Here is a 12,249-nt window from a genome sequence, read left to right as displayed (position 1 = left end):
ATTATTTGGTTTTGAAATATATATTTGGAATATTGATCGGATTTTCCATCATGATTTTAGAACAAGAGTTTTCTACGCTCGAATTTGAATTTACAACTTATAATAATTTTTTTGACGAATTATTTATTTCCGAGGTGATTTCCGGAATTATACTATTTAACTATATTTATATTCGTCGATTTGAGATTTTAAAAAGATTTTCGAAATGAGATTTCGATGGAGATATTTTTCTTATTTACTCATCGACTTTCGGTTTTGGCATTGGGAATGCCTTATTGATGATTGTGAATTTAGTTTTGTTTCTGAGTTACGATTTATAATTTGATCTCGCTTATTTGTTATGATTTTGAGAATATTTTGGCGTGCGGGGCCACGTCATTGGAATATACTTATTTTTCTTGTGAGATATTGGGTGTGAGCCCCCGAAAATTTTGTTTAATTTTCGAAGGTAATTTTCTCCAATAAGATTTTTCCGCAAGGTGATTTAAGTGGAGGAAATGGCCTTGTAGGTCATTTTGGTCTCAAGATCACGATTTGGGCTATTCGAACTAAGTTTTGGCCGAGATTCCTTCATTTGGCCCCAGAAGGTCACAGAAGTTTATTGAGACATTGGCTTGTTGAAGTTTCAAAAATGATAAATTGAGTTGTGACAAAGTTTTGCATTTTTAGTTTTAATGAAATCGAGTTTGGACTCTAGGTGTAGTCGAGAAATTACTAAGGATGAGAGAAAGGAAAGTTACGAGCCCAAAGCCCGAAGGAAATCAGCTAGGAGAGTTCCATAATTCATCGCAAGGGCAAAATTGGTATTTCACGTACACAAATATAAATAGAAAATTGGAAACCCTAAAACCAAAACTCTCCCTTTTTCTCCCTTGCAGCCGCGTCCTTCTCTCTCTCTCTCCCTCGACCTCTGGTTCCTTTTCTCTTCTCCCCTCTGCAACTACCGGAAAACACTGGTTCCGGCCACCACCTCTTGATACCACCTCCACCCTTCGAACCAGAACACAATTCCGACCCAAACCTCACTAAAATCCAGACCATGCACCACCGTCCTCCTTCCCACGCGACAACCCAAGACTGCGCGTCACTGTTGCTCCACCCTCATCAATTTTCCGGCAATTTCCACGCCCTTTCGCCACCATCGTTCTACTAAACAAGCAAAGCGTAGCAAAACCTAGAAACCCCTCTGCCCGCCGAAGCTTGATGACGCTGTACAAGCATCTCCGGAGGTCCCAGTTCTGCATGCCTTCATTCTCCGATCTCCAGCTCGAATCGAGCTTCAACGCTCCCATAAACAAAGTCGGAGCTCCACTATCCTTCGAAACCCAAACTCTGACCAAAGCCACCGCACACACTTCACGCGCCGCCACTGGTACGTGGGAGAAGCTAGCTCCGCCGCTCACGGTCACTGGATCGTCTCTGTTAGGTAATTTACGCCATCCTCGTCTGGGTTGAAGCCTCCATTCGATTTAGATTGAAAGCTCTAATTTGTGTTGTTCGATTTGCAATGTGAGGTTCTGTGGAGTCAGCAAATTTGGGATTTTTGGAGAAGAGAAGTGTTGGGTCGGTGTCCATTGAAAATGGATTGAGGTAAGGGTCATGAACTCTGTGCTGGATATGAATTTGGTTAAGAATTGGATTAAGGATCATAATTCTGTCGTTTATTTGGATTATGTGAGGATTTGGTGGATTTTTGCATTCTGGGAAGTTTTGGAGAGGAGAGAAGTTGTTGGGTCAATTCAATTGATATCGAGAAAAGGGTAAGGACCTCGAACTCAGTTTTGGTTGAAAATTGGTTAAGTGTTGAATATTGAACGTATCGTTTTTCTGCTGAAAGTTCGAGTGGTTGATGGTGGTGAAGTGCAGCTTCCACGATTTGGCTTCTAATTTGGGAAAGAAGAATGGTAAGGGAACTGTGCATTCTGGAATCTATATGGTCGTGTGCAGTTTGTATTAATAGAAGTTATGGTATTACTGCATGAGTAAACAGAATGAGATATGGTTATGCTGCTTGTGTATTGAGAAGCTTGGCTTTATTAATTAAAGTGGTGAATCTATTATCTGGAAATATCATATTGCAAGGTGGACAAAGGATGATTAATTTGGTTTAGTATTGTGGAGAAGTTGATAATTGAAATAAGTCAAAATCTTGATTAACGTACTGTTGGGTTAAAATTGCACAAAGTGTAAAATGTCACCCAACGTAATTTCACTCGTATTCATTAACAGAACAGAGTTTTAATTATTTCGGGTTCGACCCATTCAAGACAGAATGTGTCTCTTAATTACAATCTCTTGATACAAGAGAAACACCATTTGATTCCATTTATAAAGAAACCAATGTGTGTTTGTTTGTTTTTGCGGCTGCACCCGAATTTTTGAATGGGTTGCCTACGTACCCGGGAAGGGATCAAGTCCCTCGTAGTTCAAGAGTTCCAATAGGTGAACGACCCATTGGAAGGCTTGGATTTTTGGGATAGGAATAGTATTTAGGATGTGGTTGCATCTAGATTATTTAATTCCAGATTGCCTACATACCCTTGCGGGATCAAACCACATGTAGTTCCGGCATTTGGGATTTAAATGGGTAGATGACCCATTTATTTTTTGGATTTGTGTTTGGGTTATTTGTCAGGGTTTAGAGCCCTTGAATTTGTTTTTGGGTAATTTGGGAATAATGTGATTTTTTCTGGTGTTTGGGTGAATTTGACTAATGGAGTCAGGGATTCGGATTGGCTGAATTTGACTGGTGGAGTCAGGGATTCGATTTGAATTTGTGGTTGCATCTAGTGGGTCGCTAGATTGCCTACATGCCCTGTGAAGGGATCAAACCATTGTAGTTCATAATTGTGGCTTTGAGCTTTCTTGGTTTTGTACCAAAAGGATTTTCATTTTGGGTTTCGAAGCATTTTTTCACGAAACCAATGTTCAGGTGATTTTTATTTGGACACCCACGATGCCGATTGAACATCAAGTCGCGTTTCGCAGTCTTCGTCTTGAACTCGGTGACACCCATGAAGCCTCTTACTCTTCAGGCACCAAATTTATTATGGACACCCTTGAGAAGTTTATTGGAGACCAAAATTTGATAAGGGCACCCAGCTAGTATTTTTATTTTCTTCTCCCCTGCTTTTATTTTCATCCCTTTCTGATTTTCCTTTTGTCCCCAGCTATTTCGCTTTTTTTCTTTTATTCCCAGACAAACACGAGCCTGTCTTGAGGTGAATTGGAGATGAACAAAGCATAGTTGGAAGGCAAAGTCGCGACTTGGCTTCTTCATAGGAGAAATTTCAATGACCTACGCCGGATTTAGGAGAATCTGGGGTGAAACCCCCTTCAGTTGATATTCAGAGACTCCATCGATTTGTGGGTGAGACCAAATTTGCTTTAATCACCCAATTTTGAGCCTTGAATCATCGAAACTGCTATCTCGAATTCTATCCCCTTGATTGCAGTTGTCATTAAAGAAGAACATGTTGGCACTTGCATTTGTTTTCACATTGAAATGCGTGTGTTTAAAACTACAGAGCAGACCTTGTTCCATTTTGTCTCATGCAAAGAGAAAAGCCACCTTTATTGAACTTTTATGATTAATCTGCAGCACACACCGCCAAGCTTAATTATTGTCTTCTTTAACATGCTTTTTCTTTTTATTTGAGTTTTGTCCTTGGTGTGTTGGAGAAAACTCGATCACGTGATCATGCCCCACTAAGTGACATTCCAAAAGGTGATTTTGTCATCCACTGAAGAATAACTGAAACCCTCGAGTTTCTTTATATCCTTGTTTGTTTTAATGAAGTGAACCATCTTCCAGTGGGTAAGTCGAAGTGTCGAACTGCATGGTTAATTTTTGCTGTTTTCCCTTCGTTCTTCATTCTAGTTGAAGAGAAAACCATCCGAGCTTGCTTTGAGTTTTGAGAGCAGCAGACTCAAAGTTTCAAGGACTCTCTTTGCTCGGATGTTTTTGTTAGAATAGTTTGACAGGGAAGCTTTTTGCTTTCTTTTTTTTTCTTTGCTGTCAGTGAGGATGAGAGAGATGAGTTCAACTTGCTTGTTTGACATTCCTTGCGAACTTGAGCAGAGCACTCTTGGGCGCTGCTGGAACTTGAGAGCAAGGCTTGCTGCTGAGACTTTAAAAGAACAAGTCGTCGCCAGAATTTGAGGATGATACAACGCAGTGCAGCTCTGAAACAGTATTGGTACTCTAAAGTACCGCCACTGGAGCTTTGAAGACAATTTCGGCACCCTAAGGCACGCCGCGCCGGAGCTCGACGACAATCGGCACCCTAAGGCACGCCGTGTCGGAGCTCGATATCACTGGAAGCCTGCATCATTTGAGAACAGCAAAGGAAAAGGTGCAGATCGGTGAAAGTCTCACCCTCTTCTTTCTTGCTTTCTTCCTCTCCTAGCCTGCTGTCCTCTGCTTCTTCACGGTTCTCCTCAAGCTGCTGTGTTCCTCCCCTCCGTCCCCCTCTTTTTGGCTGTAGAGTCACTCTTTATATATAGGCAACTTGGGTTTGCCAAGATGACGTGATAGTGATGGAGTTGGACTCAAACATATCAAGGCTGAGAGTTTGTGATTAATTTGGGATCAATAACTCAACCTTTATCTGCTGAACGTGTACCCTTCAGCTTCATTAATTGTTGTATTGCTCTACTTTCTCTCCTTTGTAGAATTTGAATAAAGCTAGAGTAACCCAATAGTAGATAAAGTTAAAATAAACTTCTAGAAGCAACGTGCTTCTTTTACACTTTTTCCTTTACGGAAATTTTTTTATGAGCTCTTGAATTTTTTTCGGTTTCAACACGTACTCTAAAGCTATCATATCCCGAAATGAAATTAAGAAACGAAATTGTTCGGGAATGATAACAACTATTTGTTTGCTTTAGTTTTAAAGACTAAGTAAGAATGTCAACTTGGTTGACCCGAATTACATTAAGGAAAGAAGTACGATCACCATATCCCGAATGAGCTTACTACGTTAGGTGAATTGTTCGGGAATGGAAATTTTGATTTGTTTTTCTAAAGTAAAAAGGGTAAAGAAATGAAGTCAAAGTGCTAAGTATAATCACCATACCCCAAATGGTTCAAATGCAATACCATTCGGATTATTTGGGAATGGATAGTAGATTTTTGTGTTAAAGGATAATTCAATGGACTTTAAGGAAATTAAGTGAATGCCTTAGGTGCTCGATTGATTAAGTTAATGATGTCAAGTTACTTATTGGTTTAATTTTATTACAAAGGACTCGAGCGTGTGCACATGGGTTTGGACAAATGATCGAAAGTCGAGAACGAACCCGAATGTGGACGAGCACTCTATATCCAGGTAGGGGAGCTGTCCCTTCCTTGTTACAGGCTTTTCTATATGTGGAATGCTCTAGTATATTAATATGTTGCCTGCAAGTATGTTTTTTGTTGTTCATTGGTCGATGCCTTGTGATATCCGTGTTTCCATAACTGATAATTGTTTATTGTGAAAATCGAGGCTAGACTTGCATGTTGAGATACTGTACCCTTTGTATGTTTGTACTTGTGACCTGAAAGTGAATGGGACCTAGACACGTAGATTCCTAGGGATCCCACGGTGTCGTTAACCGTGAACCTCCGGAGGGGGCCGTGCTCCTATGTTTGTCGAGGAAGAGTGAGTACAGACAGTGAACCAGTCATAGGAGACTCAGGGCCAGGAAATGGACACTTTCGCTACTTGTAGTCACAAGAACTACGGAGTAGTTGGCCGGTTCTCGAAGGATGACGAACAGGGTTGGTCACCTATTTGTTTTATTTTAGCCGACAGGTAAGTATCTCGGAGCTCCAAGTTGTGTGAAGCATGCTGCATATGTTTTATAAAAGAGAACAAATGTTTGCAGTTGCCTCTTTTTAAAGTATTTTCGATAAACGTGCACAATATTATGTAGTAAATATTTTCAAGTATATTATTTTTCAAACCTAGCATGGTTAGGTCGGCCCCTACTGGGCATGCGAAGACGAAAGCTCACCCCTACAATAGTGTGCAGGTTTCGAGCATGTGGTTGGGAACCGTACAGGGGAGGCACATGGTCCGGCTTGGCGCACTTCTCTTTGACTCTGTTAAAAGAAGGCTTTGGCCCCTTGTTGGGTTTTGAAATCACTTGTTTGGTTACTTTTTTATTTATTTATTTCCTACTCATTTACCAAAAATTCTGGGAGACCCGTAACCCTGGGGCGCATCTCCCATGCTTGTAATTACTTAGTGATTTGTTTTATTTTCCAAATTGGATTCCGATTGCAAGCCCAAAACTCTTAGCCCATTTCAAATTCCGCTTTTGAAAATGTGTTGTTTGGTTGCTAGAACGACTTGTCCAAGAAAGTGTTTTGTAAACCAACCGTTTGAACCCAAAAGGCCTTGCGATTTCGCATTGATGAGTTATCGGGATGTAATTCGTGACATGTCGGTTTCTCATTGGCTCGGGGTCGCGGCGCTGTGGGATCCCTCTCTTGGGTCACCACATTGGGGAAGCTTTATGGATTTATGGATTTACTGGTTTTCGATTGTTTTCCCTCACCATACTCGGGTCGTTCGGTTAGTGTCTTCTCCTCACTTACTTTGTGTTTGTGAGTGGCAGTCGAGGATTCTCCTCCTCACGTGAGTGGTAGTCGAGGTTATTAGTTCTCCTCCTCACACAATCTATGTGTGAGTGGCAATCGAGGGTAGGTAGAGCCTAAGGGGCTCCTTTACCCGTATAGTGATATTTCTTTCCCATATCCTATTATTACTTGACTAGCGAGGCTAGTCCGATTTCTCTTAATCAACGGGGCTGGTAAGTTTTCACGAGATTTTGAGTTTAAAGAAATACATTTTATAAACGTTGCATGCATCGAGACTTTATAAGTTTATATACGTGGGAAAGTATTCAAGTTTGCTTCTTTTGAATTATCTTGATTAATTATTTTTGTCCACTCACACTAACGTGTTTTTCAATACTTTCCCGTGGGCCCTTCGGTTTTAAATGCCCAGTTTGCAGGCGAAATTAGTTGAGGTCGGGCATACACGGGTTGAGGCATAGTTGTCACTGCTTCCGCATTGTAGGATCTATCGATCCTTCACCGTCTTTACTTTTATTTCTATATATTATTCCTTTTGTTTTAGAATTGCTCTGATAACCTATGGGATTAATGTTATTAAGTTGAGATTTGTGTAATGTAAATTGGAAGATGTTGTGATTTGGGGAGCAGGGTTGCTCCGGGAGAATAAGGATGGTTTGCTTAGAAGTGTAAATATCTTTCTACAGGTTTTGGGTAGTCCATTTTTAGGGGAAGTTCAGCCAAATTTTTAATATAATTTCTTCTAAGGTGGGCCCCGCAGGGCCACTTCGGATTTTAGGGTGAAATCCGGGGAGGGCCCTGTCACCCAGCTGGACGGTGCTCACAATGGTCGGCACATTGGGTGACCCGGGTCTCTACTCCGCTCAGTAGGGCTAGTCAAAGTACACACCAAAATCCTATATTAGCCTACAAACTATGGACCTACGTCCCACATCAAAGAAAAGGGAAGCTCCTACCCCTTGCTTGAGATATATATACCAAGCTCAACCACCTTTCTATCGGTAATAACTTCTTCCCTTTTACTGTTACTCTATCAAATTACATATATACCCTTACTTCAGCATAGAGAGGCATAAACCGTTCGATACGGTTTATACCTCTGACGTTATGTATTTCCTTTGACAGGGTCCCCAAGTTATCTTGGCACCCGCTAGCGGGTATAGCATTCTGCCTGATCACCTCGAAGAAGTCATCAGAAATAGTGACCTTGTGGATTGGCAAAACCCCATCGTACTCTTGAAGCACAACAAATGCCTGGTTGAAATGCCATGGTCCTCCTCTGATAACCTTGCTCCGATCATCTTTCAGATCGAAGGATATCACAAAATGATCTTTCGCCCCCTGTTGGGTTCAAAACTCTCTCTACAAAACCCAAATTCGCCTGAAAAGCGATGATTTTCATTCAGATCAGCAGGTTGTCGCACAAGTGGACGCGCAAGCAGGTAAGATTGCGAAGCCCTATGCAGGGCTCCTCCATCCATTTTCTAGATATCAATGATCTCATTGCCAGCAAGGCAAGAGAAGCAGCGAATGAGACTGTAACAGCATCGATGGACGCCATAATCTCATGGGAGAATTGGTCGGAAAAACAGCCATCACGGTTCAAGGGTTTGGAGTGCGTCAAGGTAGCAACGCTTAGAGCAACTCCACCCGTAGTCAAGAAATATCAAGGTTGAAAAGTCAAGAGGTCGACCAGTCAAGTAACTATTCACTGCCACTGGACATAGGTTTCCACCCATTCTGTTTCTTGACTATTCAGATTTACTGTTTATTGAATTTTTTTTAAATTTTTTTATTGTAAAATTGAAATATATTTGATATAAATAGATCATTTGCATACTCTTTGTGAGTCTCGGAATTCATCGAGCTTAATTGAAATCGTTCGTTAAATTATTTATTTACAATCTTTGTAATTATAAAATATGCTTAAGAATATTTTTAGAAATTTTCACAAGTGAAATCAGTGATTTAAGAGTTGGATAATAAAGTAAATGATACAACGAGTTTGTCGGAATTTTCAAGGAATTTTTTTCATGTCCGAGCTATTTATAATAATTTCTCAAAATTACAGGATTTTAGAAATTATTAAAAGAAAAAGGAGAAATTTGTGCTATGCGATTTGGGCCATTGAAATACCCACAGACTTCATCATAGCTGTCCAAATTCAGTTATTGGAGGCTATATATTGGATCAAATCAGGTCAAACATGCAGACTACATAAGCTTCTTCTGGGCTTCTGACCCGCGAGCGTAACTCAGAAACCCGAAAAGAGAATTCGACCAGTACTCCACCGTCTGGCCATCTCCCGGTGGCGGACCACCTGCGTTTGATCCCTCTCCTCAGCTCCGACGTCCTCCTGGCGGTAGATTATCCAATCGGTGACCACAGCGGCTATACAAGGCTCGAGAAGCATGAAGTTTTTCTTGCGGTTTGTGGCAATTTTCCGGCAGCAATGGCAGCCGATTTAACTGCATGAGGTAGGAAATTTAATCCACTCAACACCCTCTACATACTAATAAAATCAGTTTTTGAATTCGATCAAGTTTTGATGATTTGGTTTCTAGGTACTCCTCGGCTCCATCGTGGCTCTTCGGCACCGGTGACATCTCCGGCGCTCCTGGCTTAGTTTCCATCGCGGCCTTGCTGACGTCAACCACGATATGGAGCGGGCTGAGTTGGCAGCCGGTCTCCATGGGTCAAGAATTATGTCAAGGCTTTGCCTTTTTTCTTGGCCTCGGTCATGAAAATCCAAATTTTGGCTAGTTAAAACTTTGCTGGTGGAAGCTTGTTTTTCCCAATTCATGGTCACCGGCTCACCGCCTAGGATTGATGATGTGGAGACCGGTTAAGGAGAAACCGGTGGACATGCTCTAAGAGTTTTATATTAACTCTTCTTGGTCATTTTACTCTTGGTTATTCAAAATTTGGTTCTAGGATATATTTGTTAATTAATATGCTTTATAGTATGTGATACGGCATTTCATTATAAGATTAACAAGAAAATTTAAATTTGAAAGATCTCAATATATTAAACATGGGTTAATTACATATAAGTGCATCTTCGAATGTTTTTTTAGCCATAAGGCCACCAACTAGTTTTTTCCCTCATTTTTTTTTTGAATAAAGGGTGGTGCGGCTGCCCTCAAGCCTTGATTAATGAAACTGTCGAATACAGGGGGGGGACATTGAGCCTAAACCCCTGATTACAATACGCACTTAGAGAACATCCTAAAATACTATCATGAGTCTCTACTAAACAACTGTATTCAACTAAGCACCAACTAGCAAAGAGCGCTCTACTGGCGACTCTATTTGCTTTGACACAGGTCACACAGCGGTGACACAACGGAAAGGTAACTCGATCTACAACTCGATTACAGCATAGCATAATTTCTATACGCACAGCTTTCCCATCATGTTGCTACTGGAAAATACATCCAGTGACACTAAGTTTCACCCTACCACTAGGAGGCAGCGACCATTTGACCAAGCAAGGAACTCGCCACCTACCTAGAGCAGACATGTTACTGCCGCTAAGAGGTTGCGACCATTTGCAAATGCAAGGAACTCGCAGCCTACCTAGAGCAGACAAGGCACATAGAGTGCATAAACCAGCACGAAGCCCATTCCTTCCTACCGAACTACGGCAGAAACTTATTAGAAACAACAAACATATTATCAAAATACAACTATTAATTAAACAACTAACAGCAGCAGCCCACCAGCAAGGGCCGAAATCCCTGGGCTTGGCCCAACCTCCAATCTCCCCAAAGGATGCCAGGGCAGCAGTCACCCAATCCAGCCACCTACTCCGCCTCCAACGAGCTCCAGGCGTCCAACCCCGCCACCAATTCCTCCGCCAACGAACCGGCACCATCAACCCTGCATAATCACGCCGCTACCCATTGATCTCGGCCAACATCTGAGGCCGAACCTCAAGGCATGACAGATCCCTTTCGGGATCGCCTCTGCCCGGAGATTGAAGCCCCGATCTGCCCAACCCAACAACCACAGGCATCAACCTGATCACCGCAGGAGATAGTGACCCCTGATCTCGCCATCGACCAACAACACCCCCATGCCGCTCAACCCCTGTGATCGCCCATGACCGGAGAAAGTCAGACTGGAACAGATTTAAAAAGTGTTATATTTTAGATATTAAACACCAATATATTTACATAAATGCCACTAGAGTACAAAATCAACGGTCATTCTCTCTCTCCTCTCCGGCGAGGTCTCCGGCCAACTTCTGGTCAACTACGGCGACCACAAAAGCTACTGTATTCTGATGAGATTTCCAGCAACCTCCTGCGAGATCACAAAAGCTACTGTCACTAATAACAAAAGCTACTCTAGTGAGATTTCCAGCAACCTAAGGCGAGATAAGAAAAGTTACTATCACCAACAATAAAAGCTACTGCTTATCAAAAATCTATGCTCCCCAAAATAAAAAGCTACTATCACCGATACCAAAAGATACTCCCACCAGCAACAAATGCTACTCTCACAAATACTAGAAAACTACTCTCACCAACAGCAAAAACTGTTTTCACCAACACTAAAAGCTACTCTCACCAGCAACAAAAATTACTGTCACCAACACTAACGAGCTACTCTCACGAACATTAGAGAGTTACTCTTGTATCAAAAGCTACTCTCATCATCAACAAAAGCTACTCTCACCAATGTAAAAAACTACTATCACCACTGACAAAAGCTACCCTCACCAACGTCAAAAACTATTATCTCCACCACAAAAAGCTACAATCATCATCACCAAAAGTTACTTTCACCAACAACAAAATATACTCTCATCAACATCAAAAACTCTTCTCACCAACAATAGAAAGCTACTGTCACCAAAGCCGATAGGTACTCTCACCAACTCCGAAAGCTACTCTCACCAACATTGAAAACATAGATACCATAACATAGAAACATAGATACCATAACATCAAAATTGAACAATGAGGCATAAAGATCCAATTTCATTACCATAACAAAAATACCATCAATCGAGTGTAGAATTAGTTCAAATAATAATCTCTAACTGTAATTCAATTTCAACAAAAATACCAGAAGGATTGAGGTTGAGACCAAATAACTAAACCAAATACAATGACTATAACGAATGGAATTGAAAGGCTTATCACATTTCTTGGCCGGCGGTGTCCTAAATCTGGGCCCTGATGATCTAATCATCGACATGGATGCTCCAGGTGGCAAACTCGACACCAATGGTGGAGTTAGACACGAGGTTGAACTCGTTGCGCATGAACCTGGACAACAAATCAGATTTGTCGATGTCGGAATCGCTGATCAATACGACCTTGAAGTGGTAGTCGTCATGCGACCTGTAGACCATGTCGAAGAGCCGGAGAGACTTTCCGATTGGAGATGAAGAGGTCGAGGGCCTTGTCGTCATCGTCTAAGAATCAGTGCTCATTTAGGTTTCGATGCAGGTGAGGTGGAGGAAGAGGCGATGGTGGCGGTGGAGGAAGGGTGCTGCCGGAGTCGAGCTAGATGGTGAGGAAGGGAGCTGCCGGAGTCGAGGCGCGTGAGGTGTCTCGAGTCAAAATTGGAGATCTGAGTGAATCGGAGATGAGTAGAGAATCGTCTCCAGTGAGATAATCGGAGAGATCTGAGTTGGAGCTTCTTCATTG

This window comes from Rosa chinensis, chromosome 4 (genome assembly GCF_002994745.2).
Source record: "Rosa chinensis cultivar Old Blush chromosome 4, RchiOBHm-V2, whole genome shotgun sequence".
In the NCBI taxonomy this organism is placed as follows: Eukaryota; Viridiplantae; Streptophyta; class Magnoliopsida; order Rosales; family Rosaceae; genus Rosa; species Rosa chinensis.
The sequence above is the reverse complement of the archived record's forward strand: the minus strand, read 5'-3'. Positions refer to the sequence as shown.